A 20730-nucleotide genomic window follows, 5' to 3' on the forward strand; every position below is an offset into this window, starting at 1 on the left:
ACTAGTGTTCCCATGTTTCTCTGAATTCATCATCTTCACCATTTTTCAATCACAATAATATTCTGTTGCTTGTATGTAGCACACTTGGTTCAGGAATTCCCTAGTTAATGAGGGGTAAAATGAAGGCTGTTCCTTGCCTAACTGGAATTTGAACCTTGAACATCTGGGAACTGAGACCCTACTTGTCTACATTCACAGAGATTTTCATGGGACAATTTCAGGTAGGGGTAACAGGGTACAGACTCTGGAAACCTCGAACTCTCCTTGAATCTTCCCACTTAAGCTGGCTTTTCACACTCAGATCTGTTACCCTTAACCTAACCTGTCCCTCCATTATCTGTTACTTCTGGATTACATCCCCCCCCACTCCCACTCAAGCCCTCCATTGTCTGATACCTCTCAATTGCCTCCAGCTGTTTCCCACTCTAGATCTATCACCCCAGTTCCATTAAGAGTGTCCTTGGGCTCCTCCTCAAGACCCTTCTAAACCCCTCCTCCCATCAGCCCAGACTACTCGACCACACCCAGATCCCTCCCACAGGCTTTCTGTGTATAAGCTCCCTCTTGCCTCCGTGAAGGTACTCAGATTCTATCTGGCAACTTGTACATGTCACAAATGTCACAAATGGTGAGGCTTCTTAAGAATCAACTCAATGTAGTGAAACTCTAGTAAACTTTGTTTTACTTTGGCTGAAAGAAGGCTTGGGTTGAATTCATTTGGGCAGGACTCAAGGTATTGGTATTTTGGGGTCCCAAGCACCCCAAACTTCAACATTATGGTTCCCTGACTTCAACAGGGGCAATGAACCAATAAAAAAAATGACCCTCTTTTTGTCAGCCCCCAGGATGAAAACCCACCCATGTTGCTCCGTAACAAGTATTTAGCAAGCCCTTCATCCGTGGGATTGAGGGCCATGAATTACAGTTGTGATCCCTTCATCACAAGGTTTTTTGGGGAAAGTATTTTGTAAACCTGAAACCTCTCTATAAATATGAATTATTGTTTCATGTGTGCAGTCTCTTACTTTGAATATGACTATGAGGTAGCAGGGAGGATGTCATTTTACAGGATCTTCTGTTGTTGTTGTTCAGTCTTTTCAGTTGTGTCCGATTCATCATGAGCTCATTTGGGGTTTTCTTGTTAGAGATACTAGAGTGGTGTGCCATTTCCTTCTCCAGCTCATTGTACAGATGTACAACGGAGACAAACAGAGTTAAGTGACTTGCCCAGGGTGACACATCTTGTGTGTTTGTCCTTCATTGCTGAAGAAGACCATGCCATCAGAGAATTGATGACATGATTTGCACTTGACTTTGTTTTGAGTGAGGGAGGGCTGTGCAGGTCACCAACCTCCCTTCTCCTCCAGAGCCACCTCAGTCTAGTGACCAGATATTCATCAGGATGACTGGAGATGACCCATGGGTTAAATACAAATTCCTCTTTAACATTTAAGTCTCTTCACAACTGGCCCTTTCCTGCTTTTCAAGTCTTCTTAAACTTCCCTCCTTTTACTCTATGATCCATCCTTATTGGTTTGCTTGCTGTTACACATATAACACTCTTTCTTCTCCCTCCATGCCTTGGCTCTGTCCCCCATGACTGAAATATACTCTCTCCTCACCTCTTCTTCTTGGAATCCCTGATGTCCTTCAAGAAGTGTAAGCGCTGCACTCTTCATGAGACCTTTCCCAGTCCTCTTAGTTGCTAATGCATCCTTCAATAAATACTCAAATGTGTATGTATCTCTTCACCCTAAAGGATATATGCTCCTTGAGGGCAGGGACTATTTTAAATTTGTCTTTGTATCCCCAGTACTCAGTGAAGACCTAGCACACAACTAGTAAGTGTCTGAAACCAGATTTGAACTCAGGACGATGAGTCTTCTTAACTGCAGGCCTGGTGCTCTATCAACTAGTATGTCCTGAATTAATAAGTGCTTATTGAATTAAATTTTTATCATTTCAGTTTTTTAACTGAATAAAAGACTGTGGTTGTTCTTGGATAAGTATGCTGCAATAATATTTTTGTTAGGCTAGCTTTCTCCCCATGGTGGTGTACTTTGGCAGCAATCAAAGCTCCTCTGCCCCACATTTCTGTATTCCTTGTAGGTGTGCTTGCTGAGCCCCACCTGTGTGTACAGGCTCTCCCATGCCCTGGGCAGGGAACCTCAGCATTGCCAGTCTTGTCATCTGTCTTCCCTTTGTCTGCGATCCCTTTTGTGTGAGACAGCCCCCAAGTCTGATGGCCCCCAGGTCAGATGGCCACCCCAGATAGCCCCCAAGTCTGATGGCCCCCAGGTCAGACAGTCCCCCTCAGATGGCCTCCACCTTCTCCAAACTCTTGGACTTTGAATTTGGCCTTTCCCGTTGGAGCCCTTTTCCCTTCAGAATTTTTTTCCCGAATATAGAGCTTTCATGAAGTCTATTTACCTATAAACAGATACCTACTTACACCCCTCTGGCCTGTCTACTACTTACATGCCCTCCCTATAGCATTAATCCCTTTCTGACCTTCCCTCCCTATCCATCTAGAACTCTGAGCTCCACTGACCCCCATTGGTCTATCCTGTCTTGTTGACTCAGTCTTCTTGTAAGACCCAACCCTTACAATGTGTGTCTAGAAAAATACTTTTAAGAGGTCATTAGTACAGTGCTTGTTAATACAGTTTGCAGAGTACTTCATGTATATTTTCTCATTTACTCAATCAAGAAATAAGCATATATTAAGTGCCCTTGGGTCTTTCCCTCTGATTAGAGGGCTCCTGCAACTTCCATTAGAGTAGAAGGTTCGTCCAACTTCCATTTAAGGAACAACCCCCTCCCCTCATCCACCTCTTAATTTCCTGTCAGGACTTTCCCATTATGCCCTCCTTCTGAGGAGCCCTCCTGCCCTCCCCCCTCTCCAGTTTCTTTTTGCGCTTTGTCCTCCCTCCTGCCCCCATTAGATTGTAAGCAACTTGAGAGCAGGGACTGAATGTTTCTTTTGTATTTGTATTCTCAGTGCTTAGCACAGTACCCGCTGCACAGAAGGTAATTAATAATTCATTATTGACTGATTGACTGCCTACCACGTACCAGGCATTGTGCTAGGCACTGATGATACAAAGACAAAATGAAACTGCTCATGGCTTCAAGGAGGTTGCATTCTCTCGAGAGTTTACGCGTAGACATAGAAGTATTTACAGAATATATAACAGGTAAATATAAAGTAATTTGTTGAACCTCATCATAAGCCTACAAGGTAAGTACAATTATAATCCATATTGGATTACTCATGAGAGTTCCCAGGGTCACTAAGCTAGTAAATATCTAAGGTGGGCTTTGAGTCTAGGGCATTTAGGTGGGGCAGTGGATAGAGTACTGGTCCTGAAGGTAGGAAGACTCATCTCTGTGAGTTCAAATCTGACCTCAGACACTTTCTAGCTATATGACCCTGGTCAAGTCATTCAACTCAGTTTCCTCATGTGTAAAATGAGCTGGAGAAGACAATGGCAAACCACTCCAGTATCTCTGTCAAGAAAACCCCATATGGGGTCACAAAGAGTCAGACACAACTGAAAAGAGACTGAACAACAACTGATGATACACAAAGAGAGAAAATAGTTACATTCAAGGAATTTGCCTTGTCCTGATTAAGCCATATTTCTGAAAGATGGCCAACTAAGACCTGTAGATTTAGAAGTGGAGTAGATCTTTGAAAAGCACCTGGTTTAGCCTTTTCATTTCTCCAAATGTGGAAACTCTCTTACCCAAGATCATACAGGCAGCAACTGGCAGAGCTGGGATTTGAACCCAGAACTTCCCAATTTGTATTTAGTTTTCTTTTGACAACATCTTGCTGCTCCCCCAGACCCTGGCTTCTAGCCCTCCTGCTTCCCCTCATAGCAAACATAGCCTCCCTGAACAAAGAGATAGGCACCTCTGATGACAGAAGAGAAGAGGCTGGGAGGGACCTGAGGGTGGATCAGAGAAGTTGGCCTTTTCTTTATATGACTCATATTTTTCATTTTCTGGATCGATAGCATTCCATTGCATTGGCATACCCTAGTGTGTTTAACTGTTCCTTACCTGGTGGGTCTATGAGTTGTTTCTAGGAGTTTATAGTTATAGCAATCAGTATTTTTGTGTAAGCAGGCTTTTTTAATCTTTTGAACATACTTCTTTAATAATAAGTTTTACAAATATTTCATTTATTCTCACGATAACTCTGCAAGGTAGATGCTATTATTAAACCCATTTTATAGATGAGGAAACTGAGGCAGAAAAGTAAAGTGACTTGCCCAGGGTCACACATGCAACCAGTAAGAAGCTGAGGCTAGATTTGAACTCAGGTCTTCCTGACTCTAGGTTCAGCATTCAATTCACTGTGCCACCTAAGTTGACTATAAGTAGGATCATTGAGTCAGAGGTCGTTGTAACTCAGAGTCAGAGGTTTTGTAACTCTTCTGTATTGTCAGATTGTTCTCCAAAGAAAATGCACCATTTTACAGTTCCACCAATGACATTAGTGACTGTTTTCCCACAGCCTTGCCAACATAGAACTTCTATCACTTTTAAACAATTTATTTCATTTCATTGATTGTAACATGTGATACCTCAAAGTTCTTTTAGTTTCCATATCTGATTGGAAAACAAAGTGATTTTTTAAAAAAATATTCTTTTATAATTTGTGTTTCCTTTTGCACATTTTCTGTTCATTTCTTCTGTCATTTATCCAGGGGGTATTGTGCTTTACTCATCAGTTTTGATTCTGGGTATTAGAATTTATCTTATCAGATTCATTTTACCTATTAGTTACCTTAAAATTCAATATTCATTCCTATTAGTTTTGGATATTTACTGTATGTTTACATAGCCTTCCTTTTTACTGGTACCACTCCATGATCAGCTGTGTGCTGCTGTTGCTTGGAGCATAGGGCACAACGTGCTTGTTAAAATGCTAATTAGTGGATGTTAGAGACATTGGAATTTTTTTGCCCTTAGTAAGTAAGGGGCCAAACTGAATAAATATCACCCACTAACAATTCACAAGGAGGCAGTGAATAAAGGGGCAGGAAGAAAGCCCACCAGATGTGGTGCCAGAGGGCCTTGGTTCAAGACCCAATAGTCACCTTGTGTCTCGTGTCTTAGACATGTGCTATGTCTTCTCTTCCCTTTGTTAATAAATATTTTGAAAAAGTTGCCATGATGCCTCTATTTCTTCATTAAGCATTTTCTCCTTGACCCTTTCCAATTTTGCATCAGTCCCCACCAATACTGAATCCAGTTTCTCAAAAGTCACCACTGATCTCATCATCAAACCTAATGTCCTTTTGTCAGTTCTCATTCCCTTTGACTTTTTTCTAGGTTTTTTTTGAGGGGGTGGGGAAGTAGAGGAGGCAACTAGATAACCTAGTGGATAGAGCATTGTACTTGAAGTGAAGAAATCTTGAATTCAAAGCTGTGTGACCCTAGTCAAGTCATGACTTCTCTGTATATCAGTTTCCTCATCGCTAAAATGGGTATTATAATAATTATTACAAAAATATATGTTATATTTTACATATGTAATAATATATAATATATATTTTATAATAATAATAATAGGACCTGTCTTCCAGTGGTAAGGATCAAATGTAACACTAGTTGCGAAGTGCTTTGTAAACTTAAAAACATAATATAAGTGCTAGTTATTATTAGCTTTTGAAACTGTCATTTCTCACCTCCCACTGGAAACCCCTCTCCCCCTTAGTTCGCAGTCCCCCTGCTGTTCCATGGTCCTGCTACCCTTAATGACTTCCTCATTTCCTTAGTGGGCTCCACATCCTCTTCCTGATTCCTTGATATTGGTATTCTGCAAGGATCTTCGCTTAGCCCTCTTCTTTTTCCATACTTCCTCTCATGGTAGCTATCTTTCTATTTAATTGAAAGTTACATGAAAACAAGGATTATATCTCACCTAAATTGAGCATTTCCTCTAGCCCTAGCACCATCCTCTGCACACAGCAGGTGCTTAATTGGTGCTTTCTGTTGTTCCAGTTCTAATCTTATACAGTGAGTCCCAAAAGTCTTAGCATGGTTTAAAGCTTAAAACTGCATTAAGATTTTTGGGACATGCTGCATACTATTTCTTGGTTCCAGCTGCGCTGAATTAATCTCTCCCCCTAAACACACCCTGTGCTCTTCTGCCTCTGGGTCTTCCCTTGCACTGTTTCTATGCCCCAGCTGTCTCACCTTCTTGTTTTACCTCTTGAATTCCTAATCATCATTTAAAACCCAACTCAAGTGCTCCTTCCCCTATGAAGTCTTCTCAGATCACCCTCAATCACCTTTCTTCCACCTCACATAGCATTTTTTGAGGGAGAAGCATCTCTATGCATTTGCCATGGTTGCATTAGCCTCCTACTAAATTATAACCTTCATGAAGATAGGGATGATGTTTTATTTAAGATCTATATCTCCTCTAGTGTATATAGTAGACACTGAGGAAATATTTGTCCAATGAATGAAAATCTAATATATCTAACTTTATTCTATCTACAATGTCTGTTGAAGTTATTTACTAATATAATTGAAATAATTGAAAAAGTGGCACGTTGGAAAGGAAGTGGGTAGCAAGATAAAATAGAAAAGAATAATTGAATAGGATAGAACTGGACAGAACCAGACAGGATAGGATCAGACAGAACTGGACAGGGCAGGACTGGACCCAATAAGACAGGACAGGATAGGATAGGATAGGATAGGATAGGATAGGATAGGATAGGATAGGATAGGATAGGATAGGATAGGATAGGGTTGGATAGGATAGGATAGGATAAGATGGGATAGGAGGGGCCAATTTTGGATTCAAGAAGACCTAGGTTTAATTCAGAAATGTGACGCTTCAGAGCTCAATGACCGTTTCCAAATCATGTAAGTGCTTTCAGGTCCAGTTTTCTCTTCTATAAAATGAGGATATTAAGTACCTATAAACCTATTTCATAGAGTTGGTGAAAAGATCAAATGAGATGCTGTCTGAAAAGCACTCTGCAAATCTTAAAATGCCATAAGTATATCATGTATGAGGTTTATTATCTAAAATACTGTAATGTTAATTAGATCTTCCTGGTCCATTAATAGACCTCAAGTACCTTTTGTTAATTTCTATTGAGGCACTAGGTCAGAGGGTCCTGCCCTCCAGTTCTGAAAAGTGTATAAGTACTCTGAGGTGAGATTTTACTTTGGGGCTTACTCATTGGAAGTGTTTGTTCAGATGAGACTCTGGGCAACAGCTAATGAGCCCCCAGGTATTGAAAACCCAGATGTTGATGCTTCTGTCTCTGGTAACTATGTATGTATGTAATGATCAGACAGTCAGATCTGTCTGTTGATCTGTGATGTATGTATTGCTTATGGTCAGGCAGTTGGAAACCCTGGCTGTTGGTTGATCTCTGTATTTTCTCTGAAGTTCAGGGTACTGACTTTTCCCCTGAACTAAGTAAATGATATATGTGCTCGATTAAAGTGATTGTTGACCCCTCAAAAGTTGCTTTTCTTTTGGAAATGTAGACCTAAGAACCTGTACAGCAGGCTGTCTTGTGTATATCAGGGTCCTTGCTGTTACAAATACTTTGCTTCATTACTAGATCCTCCTACATTTCTCTGTTCCTGGGTGTCAGATAATATAGTGTATATATGAAAGTGACCCATTAATGAACCAAGCCTTTGACATTATCACCACTAGAGCTTGTCACATGCTTATTATCTCTACAGATAAAACAGAAAGACTGAGAGCATGTTCTCCCTATGAACTTGATCTTTCTTTCCTTTTCACTTTTTGTTATTCTGAATTTTACAAGCACCAGCAAACTGAACTTTTCCATATACAAAAAAAGAAAAAGTTTGCATAGCAGCTACAAATTCCATTACATATGGCATTATATACATATTTTTATTCATTTCATTAAATTTCCTAGTTACATGTAAAAATATTTTAGTATTCATTTTTTAAAATTTGGGGTTCCAAGCTCTCTCTTCCATCCATTGAGAAGGTAAGCAATATGATGCTGATTATACATGTGAAGTAATGCAGAACATATGTCCATATTAGCCGTGTTGCAAAAGAACACACACACACACACAAGCTCTTCAGTTCTTTTTCTGGAGGTGATAGCATTTTTCATTGTGAGTTTGGCACTGTCGTGGATCATGGTCTTGATCAGAGTAGCTGAGTCGTCATACTTGATCATCCTTACAATCCTCTTTTTACTGTGTACAGTGTTCTTCTGGTTCTGCTCTCCTTACATTGCATTAGTTCATGTAGGTCTCATCAGGTTTTTCTGAAACTGTCACTTCTAATAGCACAACAGTATTCCATCACAATCATACACTACAACTTGTTCAGTCATTCCTCAAATGATGGACATCCCCTTAATTTCCAATTCCTTGTCACCACAAAAAGAGCTGCTATAAATAATTTTCTACAAATGGGAACTTTCTTTGATCTCTTTGTGGCATTTGTTGTTTAGTTGATTGATCATCTGGGACTGTATGACATTATTTGGGGTTTTCTTGGCAAAAAATACTGGAGTGATTTGCCATTTTCTTCTCCAGCTCATTTTACAGATGAGGAAATTGAGGCAAACAGGGTTAAGTGACTTGTCCAAGGTTACACTGCTAGTAAGAGTCTGAGGCTGTATTTGAATTGGTTCTCCTGACTCCAGGCCAGACACTCTATTCAATGTATTACCTAGATTCCACTTGAGACATATACCTTTCATATATATGTATATGTATACATATTTTTGTGTCTGTGTATCATTCAGCAGTCCATCAACGCACATCGGTGTTCCTGTTTTCCTGCAGCCCCTCCAACATTGGTCATTTTCCTTTTTTGTCATCTTTTCTGTATTATTACTTTTTCTTAAATGTGATACCTTGTTGTAAGAGACCTCTTATGAAGCAGGAGTGATCTATAAATAATATATAAACAAAGTACTTCATAAATTTAAAATATTTATATATCTTTGATTCAGCACATTAGTTCTAATGCTGTCTGGCTTATCTGTGTTGCCCTCTGAAGCATCTTCCCATGTCTTCTATCCCCTTAAATGTTTCACTGATGCTCTGTAATTTCTTCCTTTTTGGAGGGAACCATGATCACAAATCACCCCCCCCAAAAAAAACCCCTCCCTTTTCACAAATTAGTAGAGTCAAGAAAAACAAGCCCATATGTCATTGTGTTAAGAAATGTGAGTCTTGTTCTGCTTCTAGAGCCCATCATCTCTCTATCAGGAGATGGTAGTGTGCTTCATCGATGGTCCTTAGGAGGGGTGATCATTGCATTGAGCAGAATTCTTAAATCTTCTTTAAAGTTGTTTTTCTTTAAAATATTGTAGCATTTATGCAAATTTTTCCTCAGGTTTTGCCTTTCTCATTCTGTATCAGTTTGTGTAAGTCTTCCTAAAGTTCTGAGAATCCTTCCCTTTCATCATTATTTGTTCAGTCATGTCCAGCTCCGTGATTCAGTGAACCATAGCCTGTCAGTGCTGTCCGTGGGATTTTCTTGGCAAAAATATCAGTAATTTGGAATTTTCTTCTCCAGAGATTCTTTTTCGTCAGGCAATCAGAGGTTAAATGATTTGCCCAGGGTTCAACACAGCAAAGAAGTGTCTGAGGCTGGATTTGAACTCAGGTTTTCCTGACTCCATGGCCAGTGCTCTGTCCACTGAGCTACTATTTGCTTCACATCATTATTTACAAAGCAGTAATAGTCTTTTATATCTGTCGTAATTCGTTCATCCATTTCTCAACTGATGGTGAGTCTTTAACTTTAGTTCTTCATTTACAAAAAATATATTGCAATGGATATTCACAGAAATTTGCTGCAAAGATATTTTCCAAGTTAACCATTTCCTTTCTAATTTTAGCTGCATTGATTTTGGTTGTGGAAATTTACATGATCAAATTGTTCACTTTATCTCTTTTGGTTCTCTTTATCCCTTTTTGGTCAGTATCTCTTCTACTATCCATAGTTGTGAAAGGAATCCCCTTTCCTCTTAGTCTAAGTTATATATTTTGTTATATGACCTTTAATATTTAGGTCACATGTGCATTTGGAGCTTTTCACAACATAGGGTGTGACATATTTATCTAAACATAATTTCAGATAGACTGCTTTCTATTTTTTCTCCACTTTATGTAGAATTGTGATCCCTTGTCCTGATAGTTGAAGTCTTTGTGGTATTGAATGCTATGCACTTTTGGTTTTTGATCTTGTGTTCTGAGCAATTTTTCTAATTTTTTAACCTCATCAAATAGTATTGCTGATTATTGTTTTGTCATATGGTTTGAGATCTAGTACTAGTCTTCCCACTTCCCATTATCTCCCTTAAGAGCTGGATCTTTTATACCTTCAGATGAATTTTGTTATTGTTTTTCCTAGTTCTGCAAAGCAACCTTTTGGTAGTTTGGTATGGTATTGAGTAAGTAAAATAATTTAGATATTATTATTTTTTATTATATTGGCATGACCCAGTCATAAATAAATCATATCCCTTGTAATTCTATTCATGTAATTCCTGTGTATCTTATAGGTAGACTCTCAAATATTTTACACACTCTGTAGTTATTTTTCTATCTCTTCCTGCTGGATTTTGTTAGAAATGGAAAGGCTAATGATTTGTGAGTTAATTTTTTTTTATTCTGCTTTTTTGCTGAAGTTATTGTTTTAGTTAATTTTTAGTTAATTCTCTAGGGTTCTCTAAGTAGACCATCAAATCAGCTACAAAAGAGATTGTTTATTTTCTCTTTGGCTTCAGTTTATTATCTCAGCTTTCTTTGTCTTGTGTAATTATTATATTTTAGCATTTCTAGAATTATATAAAATGATGGTGATGGTAGTGGAATTCTTTGCTTTATTCTGATTTTATTAGAAAGCCTCTAGCATTTCTCCATTAAGGATAATGCCAGCTCTTCAGTTTTAGAGAGATAACAGCATAACTTAGAAGAAAAGTTCTATTTATTCCTATGCTTTTTAATGGTTGTTTTGGTTTTTTTTTGCAGAAATACATGGTGGTTTTTTCTTCATCCACTGATGTGTTAATGATTTTTATTGTTTGTGTTGTTAATATAATCTATGGTGTTTATAGTTTTATTAATATTGGACCATCTTTGCATTCCCAGTATAAATCCAACATGATCATGTACATAATCTTTTTAATATAGTTTAATAGCCTCATTGCTAATATCTTATTCTATATCAGCATGAATATTCATTAGAATATTAGAAATATTGGACCATACTTTTCCTTCTCAGCTTTGTCTGTTGTAGGTATCCAGATTGCATTTGTATCATAGAAGGAATTGGTTAAGCTCTATTCTTTAACTATTTTCATAAAAGTTTTATGTAATATCAGAATTAATTATTATTTGAATGTTTGGTACAATTCAGTTGTAAATCCAGCTGATCTTGCAGTTTTTTTCCCATTTAGAAGTTCATTTATAACTTGCTCAAATTCTTTTTTTATAGAGATTAGATATTTAGATTATTTGTTTCTTATTCTGGTAATCTGGATACTTAATATGTAAATAAATATTCATCCATTTAATTTCAATGACCAGTTTTGTTGCCATATAATTGGGCACCGTAGTTTCTAATAATTTCTTTTTTCTTTTTACTCTTTACGAATTCTTTTTATTTTTTATATTGGTAACTTGATTTTCTATTTTCTTTTAATTAGATTAGTTAATGGTTTATCTACTTTATTAGTTTAAAAATAGTTTATAATTTTATTAGTTAAATGTTGGTTTGCTTTGAGTTTTTAATCGTTTTTTGTTTCCAGGATATCTATTTAGGTGTTTTCATTGAGAGTTTTCATTTGTTATTTTTCTAGTTGTTGTTTTTAATTGCATACCCAATTCATTGATCTGTTGTTTCTTTTGTCAATAAAAATGTATAGTTATTTAAATGTTTTCCTAAGAACCACTTTGGCTACGTCCCAAAAGTGTTGGTATGTTATTTTATTCTTGTCATTTTCTTTGGTGAAATTATTTTTTTCTGATTTATTCTTTTATCCTACCAATTTTTTAGAATAAAATTATTTAGACTCTACTCAAATATCAGTCCTTTGACCAAAGACCTTTTACTAATAATAATTTTGTTGTATTATAGTCAGTAAAGAATGTGTTTAAAATGAATGCTTTTCTGCATTTTTATCAGGTTATTCTACCCCAGGGCACTTAAGGACCTAGAAGGCCCCATGTGACCACAGGTTCCCCACCCCTGTTCTACCCTAAAGCATGACCAACTTAAATAAAGTTGCCATGTATATCTGAGAAAATATATCCTGCCACTTCCCACTATGTAATCTCCACAGAACTATTACATCTAATTTTCCAAGTTCCGTTCAGGTCATAAACTTCTTTCTTGATTGCATTTTTGCTATATTTGTCTAGGTCTTGGATAGGGACACTGAGCTCCTGAACTATTATAGTTTTGCTCTGTATTTGTTCTTATAGTTGATTGATTTCTCTTTAAGCACTCATTTGCTATGGCATTCAGTGTCTTTGTGGGTGTACGTATATATACACACATATATACATACACATTATACATACATACACACACAGAGTATTGATATTATTCCATTGTCTGTGGTACCTTGAAGCATAATATAAATTGCCCATTTATCTTTTTTAACTTTGACTATTTTTATTCTTGTCTGGGGTCAAAATTGCTATCCTGGATATTTCTGAGTTTACTTGAAACATATTAGATTTTGTTGCAGGCACTTATTTAAACTGTATGTGAATCTTTATGGTTTTCTTTAAAAGTGTGTATGTGTGTGTGTGTGTGTATGTGTGTGTGTGTGTGAAAGAGAGAGAGAGAGAGACAGACAGACAGACAGACAGACAGACAGAGAGACAAAGAGACAGAGAGAGAGAGAGAGAAACTAGATTCTACTTCCTAATCCATCCAGTTGTACTCTTCCATTTAATGGGTAAGTTTTTCTTATTAACATTCATGATTCTGATTCTGATTGGATATTTTCCTTTAGCCTGTTCTCTTGTACTTTTTACTTTCTTTGTACCCTGCCATTGTCTTTACAATGAAGATGGTGAATAAGAAGGAATGTAATTAATACTAGTGATCTATAATTGAAGTTGTCTGCCTCTATTTTACTTGCTCTTCTCTTTTTCACTTACTCAGAATCTAATCATTGGTTCTTATACTTTTTTCCCTTTCATTCTCTCCTTTATATAAACCACTTCTACCCCAAAGTTAAATTTTGTTTGTCTCATACTATTCCTTCTCTGACTACTTTTCCTCTTAAACCAGTCTCCCTTTCTCCAAATCCCTCCGTTTCACTATTGAGTTTTTTAAAGTTAATTTATTTGTTTTCAGTTTTCTACAATCACTTCCATAAGTCTTAGATTTTCTCCCCCTCCCTATCCCTTCCTCCCTGAGATGGCATGCAATCTTATATGGGTTCTGCACATGCATTCTTATTAACCACATTTTCACATTAGTCATGTTGCATAGAAGAATTAAAATGAATGGGAGAAACCATGAGAAAAACAAACTAAAACATAACACAAGAAAATAGTCTGCTTCATTCCATAGCACTATTGAATTTAATGTTAGTACACCAAACTCTTGTGCGTGAGTGGAGGCATGTTCAGTCCTCTTTTGTCCACTTTAGATAAGAGTGAGGTTCACATGACGTTTACTTCCCCTATGTTTGTATCCTTTTTTTCTTACACAACTGAATTATGAGACATAGTCATTTCTTCCCCTTTCTTCCCAAACATGCTCCTTTTTTCTCTTTTCTCTTTCCTCTCTTAAGACCATCAAAACAGAACAAAGCCATCCTCAATCCTTCTGATTGCCTCATGTACTTGTCTCTGTGACCTTGAAGCCATTTTCTTCTGTAATGTAAGTGCCACATCATTGTAGAAGGTAATTGCTACATCATGATTTAGCCTCTTCTAATTTCTGAAATGTATTTGCCTTTCTAGGTTTCCCATGACTCCTGTGTTTGCAGTTAGAAGTTTCTACTACGCTATGGTCTTTTCATCAGGAAGGCTTAAAAGTCTGCTATTCCGTTAAAAGTCCATTTCCACCCAACACACTCAGCCTTGCAAGGTAAGTAACTCTTGGTCAGAAGCATTTATCTTTTTCATTTTGGAATATCATATTCCAAGACTTTCTATTTATTTCTTTATTTCAGCAACTATTAGTTGCTGAAAGGTATTTTATTAGTCTGAAGGTTTCTCTGATACTTTCTTTTTGGCTGCTTGTGTATTTTTTCTTTGACTTGCAAGCTCTGAGTTTTGGCTATGACATGCCCGTGAGTTTTTGGAGATTTCTTTCAGGAGGTGACTCATGAATTCTCTCTATTTTCACTTTGTGTTATGGTTCTAGCCAGTCTAGCAGTTTTGATTTATGATTCCTTATAATTTAGTGGATAGGTTATTTCTTTTTGAACATGGTTTTCAAGGAGTCAGATGATTCTTAAATGATTTCTCAGTTGTTTTTCTAGGTTGGTTTGTTTTTTGATAGCAAACACTTTATATTTTCTTAATTTTTAAAAAATCTTTTAATTTTGTATTAATATATCTTGTTGACATGACATCATTGAGTTCTGTTTGGCTTATTCTAATTTTCAGAAAGTCTGTTGGGTAGTGTTTTCTACTTTCTTCTCTAAGCTATTTTTTTCTTCTTCTAATTCTTTCCCTCAGAGTTCTTGTTTTACTTATAATGTTATTTTTATCTCCTGATTGATTTCGTCTAAGTAATCTTATTGTATGTAGTCATTAGGCCAAATCATTTCTTTCCCCTTTGAAACTCTTCATGGTTGTTGTGGAATTACTTTCTTTTTCATGGTTTATCTTCTTGGGCATTGAAATATAGTATTTCATTATACTTTCTGGGGTTTTTGGTTTTTGGTTACTCAGATATCCAACCTCAATTCCTGATTTGGGTTTTTGTGCCAGGACTAGACTCTACCTATGCCCACACTCTTGAATGGAATGGATGGTTAAGCCCTGTGTGTTCTTTACCTCAGTTTCCTTATCTCTGCCACTGATTTTGCCTTCCCCTGATGTGTCTACGCATAGAATACTGGAAAGTTCTATATACAGTCAGAGTTCTGTGATAGGCTGTTTCCTAGCCAGGAAAGTTCTGAAGGTATCTCTCCACCAGAAGCCTCCCCAGGTAGTGTGTTGGTCAAAGTTTGGTGCCTGTTCTGAGCTTGTTCTGGCTTCCCCAGGAAGATATCTCTTCTGGTATTCTTGGCTGCCATCTTGGTTTTTTCATCTTTGTAGGTGGAATGGAGAAATTTATTGATATTTCTTTTTGGATTTTCTATTATTATTTTCTCTTATTATTATTTCCTATAATTATAATTTACATGATTTGAAATGGTACCTTTTTTTGATCATTGCTGGAGTACATGTGGGGGAGCTAAGCTACTTTAAGACCTATCATGATGCGAATGTAATCAATAACAGTTTTCAGGGATCATTTAAGGATTTAATTCAGAGAGGAGGTAATACCCCTAGATTTATACATATGCACAAACATATAAAATGTTTTTATTCATAGTTTTTCTTTCTATCATGTTCAAATATGTCACACAAAGTTCCTATCTTGTACAGAATTCTTTGTAACAAAGATTACAGAAGAAAGAAAGGCAGTTCTGCAAAAATTCCAAAACCTAAAAGTATATTCAACATTCCACACCTGGAGTTCTTCATTTCTGCAAACTTGGCTATTATAATTATCCACCATTTGGTTTATTTTATTCTGTTCTCTCTATTTACATTGTTTCAGTATTGTGAATGAGCTTTTCTTGGTTCACTTTAATCGTTGTCCCACTCTCTGTGACCCCATTTGGGATTTTTTCTTAACAGAGATAGTGGAGTGGTTCGCCATTTCCTTCTCCAGCTCATTTTATGGATGAGGAAACAGAGGCAAACAGAGAGAAGTGACTTGCCCAGGGTCACACAGCTCGTTCTCCTTACTTCATTTTGTACCAACTCTTCCCAGACTTCTCTGCACTGTTCATATTCATTATTCCTTATTTCACAGTAATTCTCCTTTATGTACCCCATAATTCATGCACCCCAGTTTGTTTAGCTATTCCACATTTGGTTGGAATCTACTTTGATCCAGTTCTATGCTTCCACAAAAAGTATTTCTGTAATAACAAGATTTAACACTTACATAGCACTTTAGAGTTTGCAAAGAATTGTACATATATTATCTCATTTGGTTTACAACAACTCTGGAAGATAGTGGCTATTATTATCCCCATTTTACAGGTGGGAAAAATATTAAGTGATTTAGCCAGGATCACACAGCTAGTAGGTTTCTGAGACAGAATGAACTCATGTTTTCCTTACTCCAAGTCCGGTATTCTATCCACTCTTATAGGAGAACTTTCTTTCTCCTTGGAGTATATACTTAAGGGTAGGATCTCTGGGTCAAAGCATATGAGCATTTTCAGTCACTTGGTGGGGGAGCATAATTCTGAATTATTTTCCAGAATGGTTGGACCAATTCATAACTCCACTAAGAAATAGTCTGTTGGTGATGAACAAATATTATTGACGGTTCTTTGATCTAAAAAGGTCCGAAAACAACAGATGGTGAGCATTATAAATGACGGGGACAGTGTGGGAAATTTCTACTTTTTCCCTTTCTTTTTTTGTACTTTCTTTAAGAACCGAGATGTAGCAACTCCTCTTTTTGTTATCTTGGTAAGCCTTTGTAATCCTTGAAACCGATATTGGAGAGAATCCAGCTGAAGGTGTGTCCTTCCCATCTGGTTTCACCAGAGAACAGTGGGGTATGCTTGATTAAGGGTGAAATCATTTTTCCAGAACATGTCCTAAAGAGGGTGATAAGGTTAAGAATGTAAGCCCAGACTTAGAGATGGCCATAGTTTGTTCCCATGACTGAATCTTCAATGATTAATCTAATAGACAAAAGTGGTAACTCAGTGTCTACCCTGGGCCTGCGGGAAAATGCAAAATCCAATTGAATTCAACAAACTTTTATTATGTTCACAGAGTTTGGCTAGAACCTGCTCATACAAATACATAAAACAAAATAATTCTGTCCTCAAAGAACTTCCATTCTTACAATAACTGTGTACAGAGTGATTGCAGGGAGAAGGGGGTAGAGAGGCAGAATGCTAATAACCAGCATTAACATGAATCAAGAAATGTCTCAGAAAGAAGGAGGCATATGATCCATGCTTGAAAAGTGGGAGATGTGAAGAGGCAAGAAGGGAGGGAGTTCATTCCAGACACGGAAGACCAGGCACTTGCCCACAGGGTTTGCACCATCTACTTACGTCAACTGCAGACAGAAGAAAACACATCATTCTCATGATAACTGATTTTTGTAGTACTTCATGCACATTATTTCATTTGAACCTGCCAAGAGCCCTATGAGCTGGGAATCATGAGGGTTGTTACACCCATATCATAGATGAAGAAACTGAAACCCAGAAAGGTCAGACTACTCTCAATGACCATCAAATATGGAATGGTGAAGCCAATCATGATGCATGAATATCAAATGGATATTACTGTAAAACAAAAAATAATGAAAACATCTATGCTTCTAAAATTTGACCTCAGGCACTAGCCATAGGACCCTGGAAAGTTCATTTAATCTGCCTTAGTTTCCTGATTTTAAAAACTAGGATCAAAATATCATTCACCTCCCAGGGCTGTTGTGAGGATAAAAGTGAATTAATATTTATAAGGCACCTGGCAAATCTTAAAGCTCGAGGTACGTTGCCCTCCTCCTCATTGTTGTTGTCTTAATACCTTATAAAGTTTAATAACAAACAGGAGTGTAGCACATGAAGTCAGAGGACCTGGATCTGAATTTAGCCTCCTCAAGTAAACTCTCTTGATTCATGCTCTCTCTCCTGTGCTTGGTTTTCTTCTCTCAAAAATGGGGAGTTGCACTAGACGCTGTCTCTGGTTTCTCCCTGGACTAATTTTTATGACAAGATGTCCTGTGATTAGGAATTATCTTGGGGCTTCTCTTCCTTAGACAGTCCTCCTCCCTCTGCCCTCCCCTCCCGAGTCAATCATCCTTGGCAGAATCATGGCACCAGGTACAGGAGAAGGTGGAAGGGTGGAAGGGCTTGGTCTAAGCCTGCTTCAGTTCAGCCTGTGTATGACTGGTTTTAAAAGAGGGAAATCCACAAAACTAAGTTTCCTGTGATCGCTCACTTCATTTCTTCCTGTTCCTAAGATAATATCACACAGTTATTCTGACATATTTCTTGACCTAAGTTAAGAAAGAGAAGTAGATTCAGAGAAATATCCCATTTCTTAGTGTTCCTTAGCATTTGGCCCTCAAGACGAGCGGCACTGGAGCTTTTGTTTTTCTTCTGTACTAAATAGACTTAAAGATGAGGCTTGGACCTGCCATTCCATTGCTATAGGAAACTTCCAGTGAGGATACATCTTCCACCATTGCGGGTCTGCGCCTTCTCTGCAACATCTAGTGTTAGAGAGTTGAGAGAAGTGCATGCAGCCCCCATGGTGGTCCACAGCACGCTGGAGTGCCTGAGCCAGACTGAAATATAATTGGAAAATAGTTAACCAAATAGATAAATAAAATAAAGGTGATATTACATTTTAAAACTGTCTGCATATGGGCAGAGATATTTATGTACGGATTAGTGACCTTTATTTCTAAATGAGTTTGACACTATTGGCCTACGGCACTGAGAAGTTAAGTGGCTTTCCCAAGGTCAGACAGCAAAGTGTATGTTATCAAAGATGAGACTTAAATTCAGGTCTTTCAAGCTTTGAACTAGCTCTCCGGTCACTATGCCATAACGAAACATTGCATGGGAAACTTTGCATGTGCACCCTCTCTCTCTCTCTCCTTGCTTCCAGATACATGTGTATGTGCATACATATATATGTATAAGCAAGGGTATATATGCTTATGTGTACATATGTATACATACATATATGTAAATGTGTGTTGTGTATATGTATGTATTTGAAATTCCCAAGTAAGAAAATGCCATCTTTCTCTCTGTTTTTCTCTCTCATCTCCCCTCCCCTACTCTCTCTCCGCCATTCTCCCTCTCTCCTCCCAATAATTTGCATGTGTATATGCACACACACACACATGTATACACACATCCATATATATATAAATGCACACACACATGTGTGTGTATAGATTTGAGACTCCCAGGTAAGGAAATGCCATCTGTCTCTTTCTCCATATATACATACACATATACATTTTGCATATATGAAGAATCTCTCTCATCTATCTCTATTTTATCTATCCGTCTATCTATTGCTTATGAATAGCAGGGAGCCATGTTGTGTGAAAAACAAATGGAGAAGGCTGTACATATAGGCAATAGACTTTGGGAGTTGTAATCATACTCATGACACTTAAAACAGTATATTTGTTTTGGCTCTTCATGGTAACTAGGTCCAAATGCAAATTGTTCATAGAAATGATGAAAGTTAGTATTATTTTTAAGAAAGCAAACCAAAATTTTGAGGTATTTCCCCCCTCTTCTGGGAAGTTCTCTAATATCTATAAATAGTTACTTCCTGATAGCATATGCCATTTAATCATCATCCATCCCCCACCCACACCCACACATATACACACACATAGCTCAGATCTTATGCCAGACAGCTTGGGATACCTTGCCCTCAAAATTTCCCTACTCATGCCCCTCATTGAGGTTCCCCCTTGCTCTGCCATATATATGCTTTGATTTAATCCATTTTCTCCTGTGTCCCCTGACCCCACTCAATGGGTCCCTAAACACCGCTTTCAGTTGATCCCTGTTCCTTTGGTGAACAAGAGTTTGAGGTGGCAGAAATTGAGTGACAAAGCTGCAGGGGGAGCCATTGTCTCCTGGGAGTTGCTTCAACATGCCCCACACTACACGTCCAACACAGAACTCACCATCTTTCTCACTAAGCCTGCTTCTCTTCCAAATTCCCTCCTTTTGTTGAGGGCACTTGCTATCTTTCTGGTTATTCAGATGTATCACCTCAGAGCCAATCTTGACTCTTCCCTTTCCTGCATTCACATGCACTCAGTTGCTAAGCCTCTGATTCCCCAGTAGCATGAATCTCCACCCCATTCACTCTAGTTCAAGCCCTCACCTCTCTCTAATCTGTATATAGAATTTCTCTACTTGATTGCAACTTCTCCTCTCTCTAGTCCATTCACCACACAGCTACCAAGTCTGACCATGGCATTTCTCCACTTCAGAAACTTCAGTGGCTCACTATTGTTTCTAAGATTAAAGTCCTTCACACCCTGGTTCCTGATGGACCTTTCTATACTTATTTCATTTTACCCCCTTTCACACCCTCTATTTTCCAGACAAATTGTGAGGCCAACTTTACCCTGAACTTGGAATTCCTGGGACTCTTGCTTCAGTGATGTTGTAGAAGCTGTCCACCATGCCTGGATCTCAGCCCTGCTCATCTGTGTCTCTCATTACCTTTGTAATCCATTCCAATAGCTAATGCTCTATCCTGCTTTGGACAATTTAGCATATACTGATCTTGTGTACATGCTATATCACTGCCTCCTCCATCCCCAGAGGAATGTTAGCTCTTTTAGGTTAACAACTTTCTCTTTTGTCTTTGTATCTGGAAGAAATTGTGCATGCCAAGATTTCTGTGTTCCATGAGTGATGAACTGAGACCTGTGGAGTCCCAGAGACCCCTGAACACTTAAGT

General features: G+C 37.8%; 1 protein-coding gene across 1 annotated transcript in view; it reads left to right on the forward strand.

Annotated features, from left to right (window-relative positions):
- PLD1 (phospholipase D1) overlaps positions 1-20730 on the forward strand; it is a 264330-nt gene that overhangs the window by 18999 nt on the left and 224601 nt on the right. Inside the window, exon 3 of the mRNA XM_072618471.1 lies at positions 13981-14107. The gene's annotated coding sequence lies outside the window, so the exon portion shown is untranslated. The remainder of the gene's footprint in view (positions 1-13980; positions 14108-20730) is intronic.

The sequence above is a fragment of the Notamacropus eugenii genome, chromosome 6, assembly GCF_028372415.1.
Source record: "Notamacropus eugenii isolate mMacEug1 chromosome 6, mMacEug1.pri_v2, whole genome shotgun sequence".
In the NCBI taxonomy this organism is placed as follows: Eukaryota; Metazoa; Chordata; class Mammalia; order Diprotodontia; family Macropodidae; genus Notamacropus; species Notamacropus eugenii.